Consider the following 21,723-nt stretch of genomic DNA (forward strand, 5'->3'; position numbering starts at 1 on the left):
CTGGGCACTGTCCTTGGACTCTCTCTCTCTCTCTCTCTCTCTCTCTCTCTCTCTCTCTCTCTCTCTCTCTCTCTCTCTCTCTCTCTCTCTCTCTCTCTCTCTTCTTGCCAGTCCTGGGCTTGAGCTCAGGGTCTGAGCACTGTCTGGACTTCCTCAAGTCTAGAGCTCTACCACTTGAGCCACAGCACCACTTCTGGCATTTTCTATGCATGTGGCACTGAGGAATTGAACCGAAGTTTTTGTGCATGTTAGGCAAGCACTCTACCAGTAGGCCAAGCTCCCGCTCTCAGTTCATCTTCCTGTCTGATGGTCTTGCATTCCTCCACCTGGCCACACATTCCCTTGACTGAAATTTTGATATTTGCATTCTTGCCACTGGGAGTGACTGTGTTCTTCTTTCCAAATACTGCCTAAGAAGGGCCTTAAGCTTACTAGAAAAATGCACTTTAACAAGGCAAAGTATTTCTAGCACTGACATGAAAGACACATGAAAAGATGGCATTGATGTAGAAAAGTAAATTTAATTAAGAACAAACATAATTGTTCTGAGTGACAAGAATTATTTAAACAGCTGATATTTTTAATTTTTCATTCTTCATTTATAGCTATATTTAGTTTTACTAACAACAAACAAACAAGAAAACTGTTTGGAGATTATGAGAAGTAAAGTTTTTTTTTCCCCAAGCCCATCTTCTATGAGTTGGTTTTTATTGACCATATAACCTGTGTTATTGATCCAGAAACTCCAGCACCCATTTCAAAACAAAGAAAACAGAGCCAGTGGATCTGTTTCTAAATTTTCACCACCACCCCCAGCCATGGCATCTTTTCAAGTGAGGATAACTGTTCTGTTCAAGTGTCCCTTTATTCCAAACCCCTGACAGGAAAATGCCACTTGGGCAAAGAACTCAGCCACCAAACTTACAAAGAAAATCTCCAATTAACAGGGTTGGGTTCAACAACCTAATTGACAAGAAAGTGCTCTAGGAATTTCTCTAGATTAACACTATCCAATAGGAATAAAACATTGTAAAGTGTGTGTGTAAAAGAGAGGGTGTGAGTGTGTGGTGTGTGTGTGTGTGTTTGTGTGTGTGTGTGTGTACTAGGGCTTGAAGTCAGGGCCTAGGCAGTGTTATTTACCTTTTTGATCAAGGCCAGTGCACTCCCACTTGAACCACACCTCCAATTCAGGCTTCTTGGTGGTTGGAGCTGATTTTTGAACTGTGGTCCTCAGATTTCAGCCTCAGCTAGGATTCTAGGATTCTAGGCATGAGCCACTGGCATGTGGAGCTCATCTTAAGTTTTCTAGTTGATGTTCAAAAGGTAAAAAGAGAGGCTGGAGGTAGAGTTCAGCAATAGAGCATTTTCCTACACACACATACACACACACACACACGCACACAGTATAAAATGGAAGAAGAAAAATCCCATTTTAATTTATTTAGTCAAATATGTTCAAAATTGTACTGCATCATGTAACTAATTGAAAGTATTAATGAGATTGCATTGTTTAGACTAAGTCAAATCTCCTTCTTTGTCTAAGGCTGAATAATATTTCATTTTATGTAGCTATTACATTTTCTGTAGCCATTCATCTATTGATAGATAGTTTTCATATCTTATTAGAAATAATGCTGCGATAAACATGTGCATGCCAACAGCTTTTCTGGATCTTGATTTCAGTACTTTTGGAGAAATACCAGAAGAGCAATTGCTGAAGCATATGGTACTTCATTCTATTTTTAATCATTTGAAGAACCTCCATCCTGCTTTCCGTAGTAGCGGCACCATTTTGCACTTCCACAGCATGCAAAGATTCCACATTCTCAACATTTCTGCCAATACATTCCTTTACACGCTAGCCATCCAGAGCCTACCTTGTTGATGTCGATATGCAATTTCTTGATAACTAGTGACTTTGAGTGTTGGTTCCTATTCCTGTTGGCCCTTGTATGTCTTTGGTAAAATATCTATTTAGCTTCTTAGCCCAGTTTTTATTTGGGTTCTTTGTGGTTTTCATGACGAAGTTGTAAAATTCAGCATAGGGCTTGGTAATATTCTCATCATATAAAAACCCAATCTCTTCTTTTCAATGACTACCTGACATGCTTTTACATGGACACGTCGTAGTTCCCCACTGCCAAGCACTTAGGATTTTCTTCCTCATTAAAACAATGTCTTAGACACAACCTAATTGGAAGATGCCCAATGGCTCTGAAACCCTCAGTCCTTGCCTTACACTGCTTATCTATTTCTGCATGGTATTATAGGTATTGACTTGGCACAATTACTTCACCCACGACATGAATGCCTGATGAGCCATGCCTAATGCTCCCTTTACCCCTGGGTGGTACTCACAACCATATTCATGGTGAATGGTGAGTGTAGGTGTAGTAACACACATACAAAGAAGGCCAGGCTATTCCCTCCAAGTGTCTGGGAGGGAGCAGAGCACTGAACCCTCAGTGATGTGAACAGGAGCCTTTGCTAATAGAAAGGAGTCAGTGCCTTGCCACAGTTTCTCCCTTCACTGATCGCTGCAACACTAGCTGAGGTCAAATTTTGCTTCTACTGATCTGAAGACCTGTCTTGTTTTTCAAAACATGAGACACAGGAATGAGAAAGCAGAAGCCACGCTAGTGTGTGAATGACTCACAAAGCCTGTAGTTAGCTTGAATACCATATTTGGCTAAAGACTGGCACAAATGAATCTTCCTCTACCTTCAAAGGAAAGGAAGAGTATTGTCTACACAAGACTAGGCCCTGTGAGATGGCTGTGTCATAAATATGTACAATTATTATGTGTCAATTAGAAGATAAAGCATCTGTGAAGGCCCTCACCCAGCCAGAGCAGACACAAGCAGCTGACTCACCAGGCTCTGCCATGAGCCTGTAGCAATGAGGGGAGCCTAAGTCTAGACACTTAATCCTCCCCCACTGAAGCTTTCTCTACAGCCAACCGCAACCCATTCCCACCAACAGTGCCAACAACCGTAATTCCAAAAACACCCGCCACTACACTGTTCAAGAAAACTAAATCATTTCTGCTTTGAACATTCCACAGTCTCCTGGAGCTTTCTGGAAGCATCCAGTGTGTCTCAGGATGAACAGGAAGTAGCTGGAAGGAAGAGAAAACAACTTTTCTAGACAATCAGTCATGGCGCCCAGGGGAACAAGAGAAACACTATGAAAAAAATGAAGGAAACTGTCTGTCTCCCTCTCGGACAAAAGAGGAAGCCAGAAAGCAGTATGAGAAGCCAGCTGTGTGTAGAGGCCAGGGAAAAGAACCAGGAACAAGTGACTGCATGTGAAAATCCAATCCAGGGATCCACTCAGAAAAAAAGCTTATGGGAAAAGTCACTGGGCCCCACTGTAGCAGCTCTAAGCCCTGAGACACAAGTGTGCTGACTGACAGAGAACCAAATTTGATTAAGATCCTTTCTGCAGACTGGCCAATGTACAGCTGCTGTGTCTTCTGGAAGTCAAGAGATGACAGCAAGGAGACTGATCTACTTACACCCCAACAGTTCCTACGAGGATGTCATCCGGACCTTGAATGTGCCCAAAGGCCTATGTGTTGAGGCCTTGGTCCCAGGGTGGCACTATTGGGAAGTGGTGGGGCTTTTGTGAGGGAGTCATTTGAGAGCATATCCTCACCAGGGCTTGTGGAATTGCAACTCATTCTCTCTTTGCTTCTTGGCCATGAGATAAGCAGTTCTTGTTTTAGTGTTTTTGTTTTGTTTTCTTGTCAGTCCTGGGGCTGGAACTCAGAGCCTGGACACTGTCCCTGAGCTTTTTGGCTCAAGCCTAGAGCTCTACCACTTTGACCCACAGTGCCATTTCCCATTTTCTGGTAGTTGATTGGAGATGAGAATCTCTGGGACCTTTCTGCCTGGGCTGACTTTGAACCATGATCTTCAGATCTTAGCCTCCTGACTAGCTAGGACGTTCAGGTATGAGCCACCTGCACCTTGCAAAGTGTGCAGTTTTCATCTGTCACTGAGTCCCACCAGGAAGTGCTGCCTCAACGCAGGTCCAAAGCAATGAGGCTAACAGATCATAAAAATTTTCTCTTATAAGCTTATTATATTTTGTTATAGTCATGGAAAGCTGACCATACCCATGCCAAGTAAATGTAATCAGTAAATGAATATGTTCTCAGAGGCAGAAATCACTTTGCAGGAATTAGATGGTACTTAGGAAGTGAAACCAATTCTCTCTCCCTCTCCCTCTCTCTCTTTCTCTCTCGGCTATACTTATTATTGAACTGAAGGCCTTGGTGCTTATAGGTGTTCTAACACTTGAGCCATGCCTCTAGTCCCTTTTAATGTTGGTTATTTTCAAAGTAAAGTTTCCTTTTGGGGCTATGATTTTCCTACTTGTGCTTCCCTGTGTCGTTGGGGATGTCATGTGTGTGTCACTGTGCCCCACCATTGTGCTTCCCTTGTAAGTAGATGCCAGTGCCCCTAGCTATTGAGGAAGATGAAGTAGTATAAGCTTGTTTTACCCATGGTGATCTGGATCCTGAGAACCCCATCTCTATTTCCTTAGTAGTTAGAATTACAGTCTTCAGTCACCACATCCAGTTCAGTCGTTTTTGTTTGTTTTCTAAGGGCCTCTCACTTGCTAGACAAATGCTCTACTGCTTGAGCCATACCTCCAACCCTGGTTAGTTGATCATCCCTTGGCCAAGATGCTTCTTACCTAGGCTTCTGTACAGCTAGGATTACAGATGCACCACCACACCAAGCTTGTTAGTTGAGATAGAATTTCACTAACTATCCCCCCAGGTTGGCCTCAAACTACAATGCTCCTGATCTCTGCCACCTGGACCGCTGGGATTACAGGTGTGCATTCTCATACCAGCTCTTTAACCAATCATTACTGAGGAGCTAGGAATCTATATCAGCCTGGAACAGCTGCCCAATTGAAATCCCTGCTTGTCATCTTGGTGTTTGTCATTGATAGGATTAGTCCCTCACAAAATGCACAGCATTTTGACCACACCTTCCAGGCGTATGGGGGAAGGAGAGCAAGAGGTTAAAATGCTGCCCAGACATCTGAGTCCCTGCTCTCTTTCCACCTTAAACCCAAAACTCAAGTTTAATCATGAGAAAGAAAACCATATTCTAATTAAAGGCCATCCATAAAGCACCCAATCAGTACTCCTCAAAACTGTCAAGGCTCTCAAAACTAGAAAGCCCAGAGGAGTCAAGAAATCACAGCTACCAAATGCAACATGGCATCCTGGAGGAGATCTGGGAAGAGAGACAGGACATTAGAGAAAATCTGAATGAAGAACGAAATTTGGTTAATAGCAGCATATCAGTATTGGCTCATTAGTTGTGACAGATGAGTCTTACAAATATATAAGATGTTAGCAAAGAAGTTGGCTATGGAGTAAACAGGAAGTCTGTGCCACTTTCACAACTTCTTTGTGTACGTAAAACCACGCTCAAATGAAAAGGTGCTAGAGGCAGGTACTGCTGGCTCACACCTGTAATCCTAGCTACTCAAGAGGCTGAGATCTGAGTATCAATGTTCTAAGCCAGCCCAGCTCTGTGAGACTCTTATCTCCAATTAACCACAAAAAACCAGAGATGGAGCTGTGGCACAAATGGTAGAGTGCCAGTCTTGAACAAGAAAAGCTTAGGGCGCTGGACGACAGTGGCTCAGCCTGTAATCCTAGCTACTCAGGAGGCTGATCTCTTAGGATCACAGTTCAAAGCCAGCCCCGGCAGAAACATCTGTGAGATTCTTCTCTAATTAATCACACACACACACACACACACACACACACACACACACACACACACACACACACACACACACAAATAAAGCTAGAAGTAGAGAGGTGGCCCAAGTGGTAATGGCTAGCCCTGAGCAAAAAGAAGCTTGGGGACAGTGCCCAGGCCGAGTTTAAGCCCTATGACGGGAAGGGAGAGAGAGACAGACAGACAGACAGACAGACAGAGACAGAGATAGAGAGACAGAGGAGAAAGGAGCTGGTGGCTCATTCCTGTGATCCCATTTAAGAGACAGAGATCTGAAGGTCTAAGTTTGAAACCAGCCTAGACACAAAAGGAGACTCTTATTTGAAACCCTAGTACCAGCATGCACAAATGCATGCATGCATGTGTGTGCACACATGCACACACACGTTTATTTGTTTTTAATATTGCCCAGGAAGGTAGAAAACAAAGTTGAATGCCCTTCAATCCAGGCAGCAAAATGCTAATGCAAAGGAAGCTGAAGGAGGGTCTGCCTGTTTTTGTTTTTGTTTTCCTGCAGGCTCCTTGAGAGCTTCATGCCAAGTGGACAGTGCTGTGGGAAACTGTTCTGTGACAGCAAGTATTCCTTCCCCCATACTTGTGCCATATGCAGCAATCCAGAAAGATCCTCTTGGCAGGTATCTCCTCTTCATGTGTCCACACACCCAGTCTCACCAAGCCAGTGTGTACCGGTCGCTCCTATTCATCATGTGACCTGAAGTCTTTCCAGTTGCCCAGCTCCCCTTCCACCCCTGACCCAGCGGGTTCACTGCACCACCCGAGGGTCCTCGAAGCCTGATGTCCACCCAACCCGACAGCCAGGACCAGCCCTCCAGTGCCTCGCTGCTCTTCTGCCTCTGAGAGCTGGCAGGCGGCCACCTCCCACAGAGCAAGACATAGCCACTGATTAAAGAGATCTATGGAACTTAAAGCAGACAATGAATGGCTGAGAATGCTAGTAAGATTAGTATTGTTAACACTCATGGTGACACCAGAAATATAGATTGAGCATCCCTCACTCCAAAAAATCTGAAATATTCCCCAAATCTGATATTTGTTAAGTGCCACAAGTAGAAAAGTCTAGACTTTCTGGATAAGGTGTATCTAAAATATAAGAGGATTTTTTTTGTTTAGGTTTGTATCCCATCCCCAAGATATCTTGTGAAGTACATGCAAATAGTCCAATATCCAAAAAATGTTAAATTCAAAACATTGTTTTGTTCCAAGCATTTGAATAACGGATCCTTGACTTGTAATAATTGTAGCAATGCCAATTAATTGAGAGCAGTGTGTTCCTAGGATACCTTGAATGTGTCCTGTAGCCTTTGTCATGTTATTTCAGCCAAAGTCTAACAGAAACTGTGTGTGTGTGTTTGCGTGTGCGCGCATGTGCGCGCGTGTGTGTGTGTGTGCGTGCGTGTGTGTGTGTGTGTGTTTGTGACTGAGTTTTTTTGCTCAAGGCTAGCCCTCTACCATTTGAATCACAGATGTACTCATAGATTTTTGGTGATTAATTGAAGATAAGAGTCTAACAGACTTTAGTGCCCATGCTGGCTTGGAATCTTGATCCTCAGATCCTGAGTAGCTAGGATTACAGGTGGGATTCTGCATCCAGCTAGAAGCTGTACTTTTCTTCCCCCTCACCCCTTTTTTTTGGTATTAGGGCTGGAATCCAGGATATTGACCTTGCTTTGACACTAAGCTATATCAGCCCCAGAAAATACTTTAAATAGAGGAACTTGTTTCCTAGGTGATGAGGGAAGGTGAGAACTTAATGAGAATTAATGAAGGATTAACCTAGAAATGAGTAACAGGTACACTAGCCCTAGAGTTAGGGAACAAAGGGAAAAATGCAGCATGACTGGACTGAAGAATTGGAGGGAAAAAACAGGAGATTCAGCCACTGGCAGAGAAGTGCCTATCCCAGTTTTCTCACCTACCTATCTTTCTTCCTCCCTCCCTCCCTCCCTTCCTTGTTTTCTTTCTTCCCATTAGCCAGCCCAAGGTGGAAGGAAAGGGTAAGCCTGGAAAATACATACATTTGGGTTTATACTGTCTGCCCCCATTTTTACCCTGTTGCTATCCAGAACAGAGTAGGGGCTCAGGCAGATATATTTCTTTCAGAAGAATTACTCCCTGGTTGCTTATTTGTTGCTGACACTGTGAGATGCTGTCTCTGTCTCCACTTCCCCAGTTTCTAGCACACTGTTTGACATATGTTTGACCTTTAATACATGATAAAAACTGAATTTGTATGCTGGTGACTCACTCCTGTAATCCTAGCTACTTAGAAGACTGAAATCTGAGGATAGCAGTTCAAGGCCAACCCAGACAGAAAAGCTTTGGAGATTCATATCTTCAATTAACCAGCAAAGCACCCGAAGTGGAGGTACAGCTCAAATGGTAGAGCTCTAGCTTTGAACGAAAAAAAAAACAAGTGAAAGTGAGAAGCCCTTAGTTCAAGTTCCAATACCAGTGTGCATGTACACCACACACACACACACACACACACACACACACACGCTAGTTTTTAATCTTTATTTTTTTAGATGAGGAGACTGAGGTTCAGAGAGGTATGGAATTGCTCCAGCTCATGAACTATGAAATGCAGATATTCTCCACGGGTTTGCAGGGTCTAATGAGAATCCAGCTCCTCTCCATATACCAGGTCTTTTTGTAGGGACTGCCTACCCATGGGAGAGCAAAGGAAGCAGTGTCAGGTCCACCTTTATCAGCAGGGCCTGGAGGAGCCCCTGTGTCAGGGAGACTGCACACACAATTATAGGCAGATAGTACTCTCCTTCCTGGATTACCCAGGGCTCTGAGCCACTTACACAAAAGGGGACTGATTTTCCTGGCAAGTGTGTGGAAGATATGGTATGTGGGCAGAAGTATAGGGATGGTTCTGTCCCCTCCCCAGGAAACATGTTTGCTCTCCATCTCCTCCTAAAGATGGTAGAATTGAATCTAAGGATAGCTTGTGATTATGTACAGAGCCATATTGCCATCATTTCCCATATAAATCCACTTTAAAGAAAATGTAGCCCAAACCATAGCCGCAGCGGGCTGGAATCCAGGCACACACACTACCCGTGGCCCAGGATTAGTATTCTGGGTGCATCTCCTGGCATAGTTGAAAGTTATCAGCAGGCAGACAGCCAGCTTGCAGTCTCAAGAACTGCAGGTTGCAGATCGCAGTGGCACTTGCAGGCTTTAGAGGAAGATTTAGGGGCCCTGCACTTCTCCTCGCCATCAGCACGGAGGCCTGACTGCAGGAGACGAGGGAGGTCCATGAAAAGGGGAGAAGAGCAGCCACTGGCTATGAAATTATTTTAAAATGAGCAATAACCTTAGGGGCCCTTGCAAAATATTCCCTGGAGAATTTTCTTGTAGGCCTGGAGATTACTGTCTTCTGTTCTCTAGCCCCATTCTATTTTTGTGGGGGAGGAGGGCTGCTTCTGGGACTTGAACTCATGGCCTTGAGGACTGTCTCTGAACCACTTGAGCCACAGGATCACTTCCAGCTTTTTAAAATTTTTTTTCCTAGTCTTGGGCCTTAAATTCAAAGCCTGGGTGCTGTCTCTGAGTTTTTGGGCTCAAGGTTAATGCTCTTCTACCTGACTCACAGCTCTAGTTCTGGCTTTTTCAGTGCTTAATTAGGGATGAGTCTCAGAATTTTTCTGTCTGGTTGGCTTTGAGCTGCAATCCTCAGATCTCAGCCTCCTGAATAGCTAGGATTACACGTGAGCCACCAGTACCCGGAAGTGGCCGTCTTCCTTCTGTCTCCCCTAAAGTGGGGTGTGCAGGAGATGGAGGCTCACAGGAGAGTGGTGTGAATGGACTGTTCTCAAGTGACCATCTCCTGATGGGTCAGGGGTGTGAATGAGTCTCATGAACATTTTGCCTAGGCTGGCCTCAAACCGCCATCTTTCCTGAACTCAGTCTCCTGAGTAGCTAAGCTTATAGGTAGGAGCCAGAGCATCTGGCTGAATTTCTTTATAACTTTTACATAAGGGTCTCACATTTTCATTTTGCCCCAAGTCCTGAAAATTGTGTAGTCAAAATTGTGGAAGCTCACAAACTTGGACCAGGCTTGAGAGATCATTTTACAAAGTGGTTCTCATAGAGTCCAAAATCCTATAGGTGATTCCCTTTCATTGGAAGGCCACTGGGTCCCTCAATGTATGTCTCAGCTCTGGGGCATTTGAGTCACCTTTGATAGGCCTCACTGATGTGGCTTCTGACAGAGACATGATCTAATGTACTATTCCTGCCTGCTGGCTTCCTCTGGCTTCATCATCAGCCTAGAGCCGTAGGGTCAGACATCCGTTTATCTTTTATCTTATCAGTTTATTATTTTTTTTTAACTCAGTAATCCTGGATCAAAGTCTGCCACTTGTGAACAAGACTCAATTCTCTGTGGACCTCCCATGAGGAAAACACAAACACAGGTCATTGTCAACCCACAGAACAGGGCAGGCATCCAGCTGCCCCTAAGTTTACCATGGGAGCAACAGATCTTAGCAGATCCCCTGTTTATGGCTCTACATATGAGCTCACCTCTGGCACCCTCCACACCATCTGGATGCAAACCAAGTGAACTCTGCCACCTGGTGGCATTCAGTAAAACCATCTGCGAGTTACTCCAGAGCTAAGGAAACCAGCTTTTTCAAATGAAATATTAAAATGCATGGACCTACAAAAGGAATACCGAAGATGCAGACTTCTAGAACATTTCGATGAATGGTCCAGGCAGTAAGAGTAGCTAATACTGCCTATCTAGGTCTTGATTTTAGTAAGGGTCTGAGCATATGTGGGATAAATCATGTCAGCCTGGCCATTTCTGCAGTCCCAGTACATAGCATCACATCTGGCTCAGAGGGCACAACCCTGGCTGCAGTTTAGATTCTCCTAGAGAACTCCAAACCACTGCATACCCTGGTGATTATCTAAAGTAAGGAACCACTAACTGAGAATGAAGCAAGATTCAACAGTTATTGTAAGCCAAGCAGAGTAGCATATGCTTGTAAACCCAGCACTCAGGTTCAAGGTAATCCAAGGCTAGTATGGGTTACACTGCAACTTCCAGGCCCATCTAAGCTATATAGTCTCAAAAGAAACTATATAGAAAGTTATTGAATGTTGAATGCGTAAGTGGTTCTTATAGTTCAGTAAATGTGAGACTATTATTACTTAAAGTATATTTATAAGATTGTGCTGGCCCTGGCAGTTCAGAAGTAGAAATTATGTAATCTGCCTTCTTCATTAAAAACAGCAAGTTAAGCCAGGTTCCAGGGGCTTGTGCTTATAAACCTACCTACTCAGGACAGGAGGCTGAGATCTGAGGATCTAGGTTCAAAGCCAGCTTACACAAGAAAGTCCATGAGACTTTCTTTAATAAATGACCAAAATGCTGTAAGTAGAGCTGTAGTTCAAGTGGTACAGTGCTAGCCTTGAGCAAAGAGAAGCTTAAGGGACAGTGTAATGCCCAGGCCCTGAGTTCAAGTCCCAAGACCCACACAAAACAAACAACAATTTTGTTAACAGCTTGTTTCATGAGAAGCTCCGAACTCACAAAACCCACAGGTGGCTCATATCTGTAATCCTAGCAATTCTGGAGGCTGAGATCTGAGGATCTAGCTTTGAAGCCACTGGAGGCTCATCTCTAACCAGCAAAAAGCCAAAAGTGGAACTGTGGCTCAAGTGGTAGAGCACTTGCCTTGAGGGAGAGAGCTAAGGGATAGAGCCAAACCCTGAGCTCATTCAAGCTCAAGCACACAAACAAGAGCTCAGCCCTTTTCCCTCCTCCTCTTCTCTAGAACCCTTCGCCATGATTTCCACTTTTAAGATGCAGTTAATCCTTTGCTGGACTTGGCACATAATTAAATAAAGCTCCAAATGATGTAACATTACCCCTCCCCAACACCACTGAAAATGCTTGCGTTGGTTGCGGAAGAAGAAAGAAAAGCAAACATCTTCAATTCTGGAAAAATGATCCGTTGCCAGTCTCTCTCTTCAAATCTCTCAGGAAAGATGATCTTTTCCTGGAGAAGCAGCTTTGGAGAGACACAACAAATCTTTCCAGCCAGCACAGGGTAGCTTGCTGATCCAGGGCAGTGAGTTCATGTAAGGAATTCTAATCTTTTTCTGGAGGTGGACTTTGAGCTGACTGAAAAATGACAGGGCACTGCCTACTCTCCAGTTAGGGATGGGTGGGGTGTGGGTGTGGGGAGGGTTTCTGCTCTGACCACAAAGGGCTAGAACAAGAACAAGGGGGAAGTTAGTTCCATGCATCTCTTTCTAGCTATTTTGGTGGCACTGGTTCTTAACTAGGGTTCACATCTAAACTACAGTAGACTTTGAGGGCACTCTTTTTTCATATATTTTTTATTGTAATTAATAGAAGGGTTACATTATATTCGCCAGATAGAAGGTGCATTAATTCACATACATTGATACCCTTTCTCATGTCTTGGTCCCCATTTCCCTCCCCACCATGCCCACCCCTCATCTTGTTTTCCCCCCTTCCCTATCTAATTTCAAATAACTAAATACAAATATATCCAATATATCACATAACAAAGTGAGATACTGTAACAATATGAGATAACCAAGGGACAGCAAAAGAGATGAGAGATAACATAGTACCTTAAGGACAACAATCATTCATTGTATGGCTTATGTTTCTATATCCTAGAGGTCCTTTCATTTAGCGTCATACTGTATGGAGGGCCCTCCTTTCTATTGCCCCTGTATTCTCATTGAGGTGAGGTAGCTGGAGGCCAAAGATCCTGCCCATACCCTGTCCGCCTCCAGCCCCCCACATGCCAGTCCTAGGGCCTGGATACTCTTCCTGAGCTTTTGTGCTCAAGTCTAGTACTCTTACCATTCAGCCACAACACCACTTCTGGCTTTTTGCTGGCTAATTGGAGATAAGAGTCTCACAGACTTTTCTGCCCTTGCTGGCTTCAAATGTTGATCCTTAGGTTTTAGCCTCCTGAGTACCTAAGATTAAGGCAAGAACTTGTAGCACTCATCTAGGGATGTCTTTTTTGAGTCCCACTGGTAATTCGGAAGATCCATGACCCCCTTCTTGCTTTCAGTAAGAAAACATGACAGCACACAGCAGGACCTGAACTCTCCTGTGAAGTGATGCAACGTGGAGGAAAGGGCTCTAGTCACTTTGCTCTGCCCACTTTTAGCTCCATGGGAAGCTCAGAAAGCCACAACTTTGTTCATCACCCCAGGCTCACTGTCGAGGCTTTGCCAAACCACAGGTGGACATAGGGCACTTTTCCCACTGCAGATTTACTACAGGACAAGGAAAGGACACGAGTAAGTTGGCCATTCACCTTGCTGCCTATTTCAATGGCAGTTGCTTTACTAATGCCACTCTTCCCCCTGACAGTAAAGAAGGTTCTAGGAACTTGACCTCCAAGTTACTGGAACACAGTCCTTAGCTTCAGAGTCAGAGTCATAGCGTGTGTGTGTGTGTGTGTGTGTGTGTGTGTGTGTGTGTGTGTGTGTGTGTGTGTGTGTGTGTACTGGGACTTAAACTCAGGTCCTGAGCACTGTCCCTTAACTTTTCACTTAAGGCTGGTCCTCTACCATTTGAGACCCAGTTTCACCCCCAGCTCTTTTTGGTAGTTAGATTGGAGATGAATAATCTTCTAGACTTTCCTGTCTAGGCTGGTTTCAAACTGTAAACCTCAGACCTCAGCTCCTGAGTGGCTAAGATTGTAGGCTCAAAGCTACTCCTGAAAAGAGCAGAACCACAAAGAGAATGGCTGTACGAGCCAGAAACTATGGGGAGAAATGCTAATCCCCAAGTCAGATTATTATTGTCTGCGTCTTCCAACATATTGCACACCTTCTTTTCTTCCTCAGCCTACATGGTTTCTCTGCACCTTCTTGAGGGAAAAATTAAGGGACCATTTTCATCATGTTAATTGAGTTTCATAACAGGAATCCTGATGTGGCTGGGGAAATAAGGGAGATTTGCAAGCAGCAAGTGAGGAAGCTTGATTATTGAGCTTGGCTCATGCTCAGTGGAAGCCGAGGCTTTTAGGAACCTGGTATGTGCACTGTGCAAAACTAAGGGTCACCACTGGAATTGCAGTAGTGGAGACTTGTATCTGCATGATCATTTTCCAGCAGATGACAGTAAAGTAGTGTACTAGTGCTAATTTGCACAAAGATCATATGGAACAGAAGTACTTGAGGTCCTTAACTGTTTCGTGTGTGTGTGTGTGTGTGTGTGTGTGTGTGTGTGTGTGTGTGTGTGTGGTGTGAGAGAGAGAGAGAGAGAGAGAGAGAGAGAGAGAGAGAGAGAGAGAGAGAGAGAGGGAGGGAGGGAGGGAGAGGGGAGGGAGGGAGAGAGAGAGACGAGAGAGAGAGAGAGAGAGAGAGAGAGAGAGAGAGAGAGAGAGAGAGAGAGAGAGAGAGAGAGAGAGAGAGAGAGAGAGAGAGAATATGAATTAGGGTTTGAACTCAGGCCCAGGGTGCTCTCCTTTATCTTTTTGCCCAAGGCTGGCACTCTATAATTAAACTACAGTTCTTCTGTTTTTCTCCCCTTTTCTTTTTGTGGTTAATTGGAGGCAAAAGACTTCTCTTGTATTTGTCTATATTGGCTGGCCTCAAACCTTGAGCCTCAGATCTCAGCCTCCTGAGTAGCTGGATTACAGATGTGAACACCAGTGCCCAGCTTTCCCCTTTCCTTTAATGATGCCTAGTCTACTTTTCCTTCCATGGGATTTCTGGTTATGAAACTGTCTGAGGACAGTGGCAGGGGAATGGAGGGATTAGTAGGGGCAGGGGCACCTGTGGGGTGGGGAGCAGGCAGACTCTCCTCTGACACAGCTAAGTGGGCCAGGTGGGGGGGGAGAATGTTTTAGCTTCCATCTCTCACCAGTTGTACCAGATGAGTTCTCTCCTCAATGCAGAACAGCTCTGCTGTCTCCCTTACACACCCCCAGCCAACAGCTGGCCTCTGGCCTTATGCCCTGGCCCAAGCACAACTTCTGGTTGTGTGCTTTAGACACTTGGGAAGAATCCGGAGGATGTTTATGAGCTTGGGTTTCGTCTGGAAGTCACTGCTACAAGGCAGGCCCCACCTCTCATTTCAGTTGAGCCAGACTTAAGAGAACAAGAGTATATTCTTATTCGTACCATCTGTAGCTCTCCTGAACATCGAGGGCAGCTCAGTGAAGAACCTCCTCGTGGCAGCCTCTGTGAGAGGCCCAGTTAGTAGGGTAAGCAAGACTTTTTCCCAAGCCTTCTTGGAAGTTTGGAAGTAAAAATAGTACCAATAGCAAAGGCTCAGGCTGAGTCACTTAGCTGTGTGATCTCATGTGTCAGCTGAACCTTTCTAGGTTCCTATTGGCCCTTCTGCAGAAAAGGCGGTTTAAATCAGTGTTTGTAAGGCACTTAGCACTGCACTCAGAATCTATTAAGAATTCAAGTAAATGCAGAGTTTTGCTTTGTTTTGTTTTTATGTATTTTCAGATATCGGACTGGGATGTTGGATATTCAGATACTGAACTGGGGCCTGGGTGTGGTCCCTTAGTTTTTTGGTTAAGGCTGATGCTCTATTACTTGAGCCACACCTCCACTTCCAGTTTTGGGGTTTTTGGGTTTTTTTTTTTTCTGGTTCCTTGGAGATAAGAGTCTCATGAAATTTTCTGCCTGGTCTGACTTCTACTATGGTCTTCAGATCTCAGCCTCCTCAGGAGCTGGGATTATAGGCGTGAGCCCAACTAAAAGCAGTTGTTTATATTGCTATTAATAATGACAAAACCTTCACATTCAAAACTGAGCTCATTTGGTCCTTCAACCCTCCAAATCAGTAGGGAATTATAAGTATTTTAAGCCATAAATAAGGATGAGATGGAGGATCTGGTTCCCTGAGGAGGGTGGGACTGAAATCTTTATGGAAAAGCCTTTTCTGGAATAGGCCAGGGCTCTAAGAAAGGCACAGGGTTCTAGCCAGGAGAAGGCATTGTGTGTGTGTGTGTGTGTGTGTGTGTGTGTATGGGGGGGGGGATGAATGTGAGTTTCCCACATCATAGCAGCGCAGACAAAGAGCAAACCACCAGGAACATTCTAGAAACTAGCTCAGAGTCCCTTTTCCAGAAGCAGGAAGCTGTGAGGCCTGTCTTTGTGACACTCAGCTAGAGGAGACCTTACCCTCTGGACTACCAAGTCTATCTGTATTAGAGATGAATGTTTGCTAAGGGCAGCTCCTGTGAGTGAAATCTCTTCCTCACTCCAGCCTGGGAGTACTGCCAAGCAGGCTGGGCTCAGGCTGGCTTGCAGGATGTGTCCTCCCCGCCCTCTGTCCTCTACCTTGGATCTTTGCCCTCTACACCACCATTCCACCCTGGTCCAATCTGTTAATAGTAATACTTGGCTCTTGTGAATCCTCCTGTTTCTTTTTTTGGGAGAAGCATTTTATATTCACAAACTACACCTTTCTCTTTCTCCTTAACTCTCCATCTTCACCTTCCTGAGTGGGTGGTCCACCCGCCCCCATCTTTGCCAGCAATCACTCTCTATCTCTTGTTGGTAAATGCATGGAGCTGTAGGCGACTTGCCTTCAGTCACAGGATGGTATGTAATAAAGTCAAAGGAGGTTTCCCGATTCTTTACCACTCAGGCTAGGAGCTCATGTGTGGGTCCAGGGCAGCAGCAAGTTAGCCATACCTGAAGACTTGACAGAAAAGACATCTTTTCCCACTGAATCTAGACACTGTAGCGATTCCTCAACTCCAGGTGACCAGAGGCAGTCTCCCAAGTGCCTCTGTCCCCTACTTGCCCCAGGATAGAAATTGGTTAGGTCCCATTCACTGTTCCAGGGACTTGGGAGTTTAGGAAACTGACTTACATCCTGCTGCCCAGGATGGGGAGAGGGAAGCTTTATGACAATTGTAGCATGCCAAGAAAAACATTATAAGCCTTAGCTACAGCGTTTCCCTTGAGATCAAAATAAGATTGTCTTTCCTTCCAGTTCATGAAATGCACAACACCAGAGAAAGCCTCCAAAGTTTGCCATCTCCTTTCTTCCCTCCCCCATAACCTGCCCGTGGCCTGTCCTGCTCCCTTTCCTCACTTCTACTTTCCCTAAAGGTGGTGAAACCAGAAGAGACCGGAACCCCAGGGAGAGATTTTTACAAGCCTATAATCAGGGGTTATACAGAGTCAGCTGGAACCTTATGAGTTAATGCTATGCTTTTTCTTAGATGGAAAGACCCAGCAGATAGTGCCTGCTGCCATCTTGTTGGCCTAAATTCAGTGGCACAGAGCTGAGGGGTCACCTAGAAGCAGAATGACAGCTAAACTTGGCTGCATTCTCTAAGATCGGAGTTGGGGGGAGGGGTTCGCGCTTGCAGTGCTCTGACTCCAGGTGTGGAAAACTGCCTAGGTTGCCTTAAAATCAGAAAGCAGAGACAGAGGAAGTCTCTCAGCGACGTGCACCTTACGGGAGACTTGGATAAAATACCAGTCGAAAAGGCTTCCAGAGCAGTTTCGCTGAATCACAATCTGTAGGAATGGAGCCTGGAAACTGGTATTTTAAATTCTCTGCCAGCGATCCTGACATGCACCCAGGGTCGAGAACCACCTTATGAATCCCAGGAGGTGGAGGGCCCCCACTGGGGTAGATCCAGTGGGTAGTTCCAGGCTGGAGGAAACATATCAAACCCTAGGGATACTGGGTGACCAGCCAGCTGCTGATGCCCACGTGGACCACAAGCCACACCTTCTCAGAAAAATTCACCCTTGGTACTATGTCCTAGCGATTTAGCACTAGCCCGCACCTCATGGACCTTGGAGTTTCACCAAGGCAGCGGGTAGCCAGCGGTTCAGGTCCTAGGAGGCGGAGCCCCGCCCCGCCCACCTCAGTATCAACCACGCCCCTCCGAGGCAATGCAAGCCCCGCCCCTTGGCATCAGCCCCGCCCCTTAGCGATAAGCCCCGCCCCCGGAAGGCAGCCCTTGGGGGCTCAACTCAGGCGGGGGTTGTCGAGGAGCGGGTCCTGGCTAATGTTTCCAGACGTCTACTCTCAGGCTGCTGGACCTCAGACACCACTGTGGCTCATTTGGTCTGTCCAGCAAGGTGAGAAAGACTTCGGCCAAGTCTGTGCCAAGTCAGTTCGCCCTAACCGGCTCGGACCACGTGTTCACAGGAGGTCCCGCCCACGGGGCCGGCAGCGCCCCGCCCACTGCCGCCCCCAGCTCTGCGCGTGCGCCTCGCGCTGCCCTACCTGCTCCTTTCACTCGGCTGCTGGAATCGTGGTTGGAGGTGTGGCGCGCGCGCGCGGTGGCCCAGGCCTGCACCCGCGCCAGTTGCGCCCGCGCCCGGTGCCCCCGCCCCGCGCCGGAGCGGCCCACGGTTACGTCATCCCGATTATGTAAGAGCCGCGGCTGCCTTGGCTCTTTCCCTGCGGGGAAAGGCGGCCGAGCCCCCGCCCGTCCCTTCTGCTCAGTCCCAGACCCGGGGTGGCCTGGCCGCACTCGGGGTTCACCAGGGGATCTCGGGGTTCGAACGGGTTAGGCAATGTGGGCCGAAGTGCAGCGATGGCCCGAAATGCACCTGGAGGTTGGTTACCTAGAAAACCATGTGCTGCAGAAAGCTGGAAAAACAGAAAGCGATAGCATGGATAGTATGGATTTGTTGTTGATGGTTGGTTTTTGGTAACTTGCATTCTCAGCTTCCTCGGTGTAGGAGCTCCCACAGCCTCGGGGGACAACCTTCTTCCCCTCTCCAGAGCCCAAGATGTTCCCCTCCCCCCATTCAGCTTCCTGCAGGTCCCAAATCTCCCCAAATTCCTTCTCCCTCCCTCCTAGCCCATATAATCACGCGGTACAGGTGAAAGGAGTGAACCCAGATAAAAGACAACCCCACCAGTCTATTCCCCGCCCTGATGTGGGGGGACCCACATTCTGCACACATCTGGCATTTTAGAGCTGGTTCTCCTTGCTGCCCTCACTTCCTCCCCAGATTTCCCTCCGTGCTGGTTTACCTACCCCTCCCCAAGATGGAGCACTCTTAGGTAAGACGCACAGGGGCCAGCTGCGTTAATGGCCTTGTTACCTGCGACCCAGGATCGCTGCCCGCCCCTCCTTCTGTGGGAGAATGTTCTTCAGAATCACTTTTTGAAATAAATTTCCCTTAAAGGCTTGCTCCTCTACTAACCAGGATTGGGATTCTATCGCGTTTGCCTTTATCCCTGACGGAGTCATGAAAGGAGTTGAAAGCGACAGTTCCCCAAACCACTCAGCCTGGTGTCACTTTCAATGCCTGTCCAGTTTGGTTGGAGGAATATTTTAGATTTCCAGAACTGCACGCTCTCTGCTTTGTGTCCGCAACGGAAAAGACACCGGTGTGCTTCGAATCTTCTACCACTTCCACAAATAAGCTTTGGCTCAGAGAGGGGATGAGAAAGTCTTTTGAACCCCAGGCTGTTGGGGCCATCGGGGGGCCCTGAAGTGAATGGATAGATGGAAACCCACCGCTGACAATTTAGCCATGGGAAGGGAATGAGTACAATGAATATGCTCACTTGTGGGGTTGTTGTGGAGATTCAGTGAATTCATTATAAAGAGCTTGCTTAACCGGAAGTGAAAGGCCTGTTCCTCTTGTTTTCTCCCCATTCATTTTCTCCTGGGCTTACAGTTGAACAGTGTTCATTTAGCAACTACTCCATTGAGAGCAGAACTTGTGGAATGCAGAATCCCCTATGAGCATGTATCCATGAGGGAATTTTTTTAAAGAAAAGCACCTCCTGCCTCAAAACCAGTTTCTTTCTTCCTTGAATGACAGCTGTCATTTACACGTAGGGATGGTAGGAGACAGAGAAAGGGAAGCATAGGTTAATAGGAGGAATTCTGTATTAAGAATCTGAGTCTGGTGGGTGCCAGCAGTTCATAAATGTAATCCTAGCCCTACTCAGGAGGATATCTGAGGACCATGATTCAAAGTCAGCCCAGAAAGGAAAATTCAGGAGACTCTGATCTCTCACAGGTCCTTGGATGTAGAGGTTGAGGCATCCTTGTGGAATCCTGGATAAGGTTGTTGTCAAAGCCTGAGCCTGGCTCCTTTAGACTAGTTTTCTGTTTAGATATGGGATTCATCTTCCTATACTTGCTCCTATAGTTGTCAGCCTCTGTAAGGTGATGGTTTGGAGGCATCCAGAACCCTCACCATGCTCTAAAGTCTCTATAGCCTCCAAAACCTCTTTATGCCATTTGCAGAAAGATGGATGAGACTAGAGGTCTTCATATAGTGTGAGATAAGTCAGACTCAAAAAGCCAAATAGTGGGCCGGGAGTTTGGCCTAGTGGTAGAGTGCTTGCCTAACATGCACGAACACCCGGGTTCGATTCCTTGGTACCACATACTTAGGAAAAGCCAGAAGTGGTGCTGAGGCTCAAGTGGTAGAGTTCTAGCTTTGAGAAAAATCCAAGGACAGTGCTCAGGCCCTGAGCTTAAGCCCAGGACTGGCAAAAAAAAAAAAAAAGCCAAATAGTCTCAGTAATTTGTGGAGTATAGACCTAAAATGACGATGGTGATTCATGAATGTAAAAGGACACTGTCTAGGAGGGGATTAGTGGGGAAGAAGAAAAAGGGATACTTAGAGATGAAGTATATTACATATCTACATATAATAATCTTTGAGTGTGTGTGTGTCTATGTCTATGTAAAGACAGAATCATAAAACCTATCGAACCTGTTTAGAAAAGGGATAGAAGGAAAGAATATCAATGTGGTGGAGGGATGGTGAAAGTGCCCTGTATACATCTGTGGAAAAATGAAAACCCCTCATATATGTACACTGATTCAAAGTAAAAGAATCAATACAGAGGTTAAGTAAGTTGCTTTAAAATAACTTTTTTTGGTGCTGGTCCTGGGGCTTGAACTTGGGGCCTGGACACTGTCCCTGAGCTTTTGTGCTCACTTTTTTGTGTTCATCACTTTGCTTCATACCTTGCACTTTTAGCTTTTTGGTGGTTAGTTGGGGATCAGAGACTTTTGGACTTTCCTGTCTGGGCTGGCTTTGAACTTAGATTCTCAGCATTCAGCCTGGCTTACAGCCATGAGCCATGGGTGCGGCTCTGAATAACTTTTTTTTTTTCCCCATCTTGGGCTTGAGCTCAGGGCCTGAGCACTGTCCTTGGGATTTCTCAAGGCTAGAGCTCTACCACTTGAGCCTCAGCACCACTTCCGTTTTTTTTTTTTTTTTATGTATGTGGTACTGAGGAATTGAACCCAGGTCTTCATGCATGCTAGGCAAGCACTCTACCACTAGGCCAAACTCCCGGCCCTCAGAATAACTTTTGAAATAAAATTCCTCCAACACTTTTGTCTTTGAACAGGATTCTGAGATTCCACCAAATTGCTTGATTTTACATGGGTAGAAAGTATCTAAAACATATCTATCCAGTTTACCAATCAAGAGGTCAAAGAAAAAGTTCTTTCTTCCTTCTACTTATTTTTTTTTTGGGGGGGGGGCAGTCCCAGGGCTTGAACTCAGGGCCTGGGTACTGTCCTTGGGCTTTCTCAAGGCTAGTGCTCTACCACTTGAGCCACAGCACCACTTCTGGCCTTTTCTGTGAATGTGATACTGAGGAATCAAACCTAGGGTTTCATGCATGCTAGGCAAACACTCTACCACTGGGCCACTCTACATCCTGGCCCCTTGGAGGTGATCTTTGTTTATTCCAGTCCTGGGACTTGAACTCTGGGTCTGGATGCTGTCCTTGAGCTTGAGCTTCTTTTACTCAGGTGAGCACTCTACCACTGGAGCAACCATACCATTTCCAGCTTTTTTGAGTCATTTGTTGGAGATAAGAGTCTGGCGAAGATTCCTGCCAAAGCTAGCTTCAAACCACAATCCTCAGATCTCAGCCTCCTGAGTAGCTAGGATTATAGGTACTTGGCTTCAGAGGTGTTTTGAA

General features: G+C 45.9%; 1 long non-coding RNA gene across 1 annotated transcript in view; it reads left to right on the top strand.

Annotated features, from left to right (window-relative positions):
- The first annotated feature begins 17,768 nt into the window (after positions 1 to 17,768).
- Positions 17,769 to 21,723, top strand: part of LOC150057015 (uncharacterized) — a 28,884-nt gene continuing 24,929 nt past the window's right edge. Inside the window, exon 1 of the long non-coding RNA XR_016537027.1 lies at positions 17,769 to 17,882. This is a non-coding gene — a long non-coding RNA (uncharacterized LOC150057015). The remainder of the gene's footprint in view (positions 17,883 to 21,723) is intronic.

This window comes from Megascapheus bottae, chromosome 11, assembly GCF_031878675.1.
Source record: "Megascapheus bottae isolate mThoBot1 chromosome 11, mThoBot2.hap1, whole genome shotgun sequence".
Classification (NCBI taxonomy): Eukaryota; Metazoa; Chordata; class Mammalia; order Rodentia; family Geomyidae; genus Megascapheus; species Megascapheus bottae.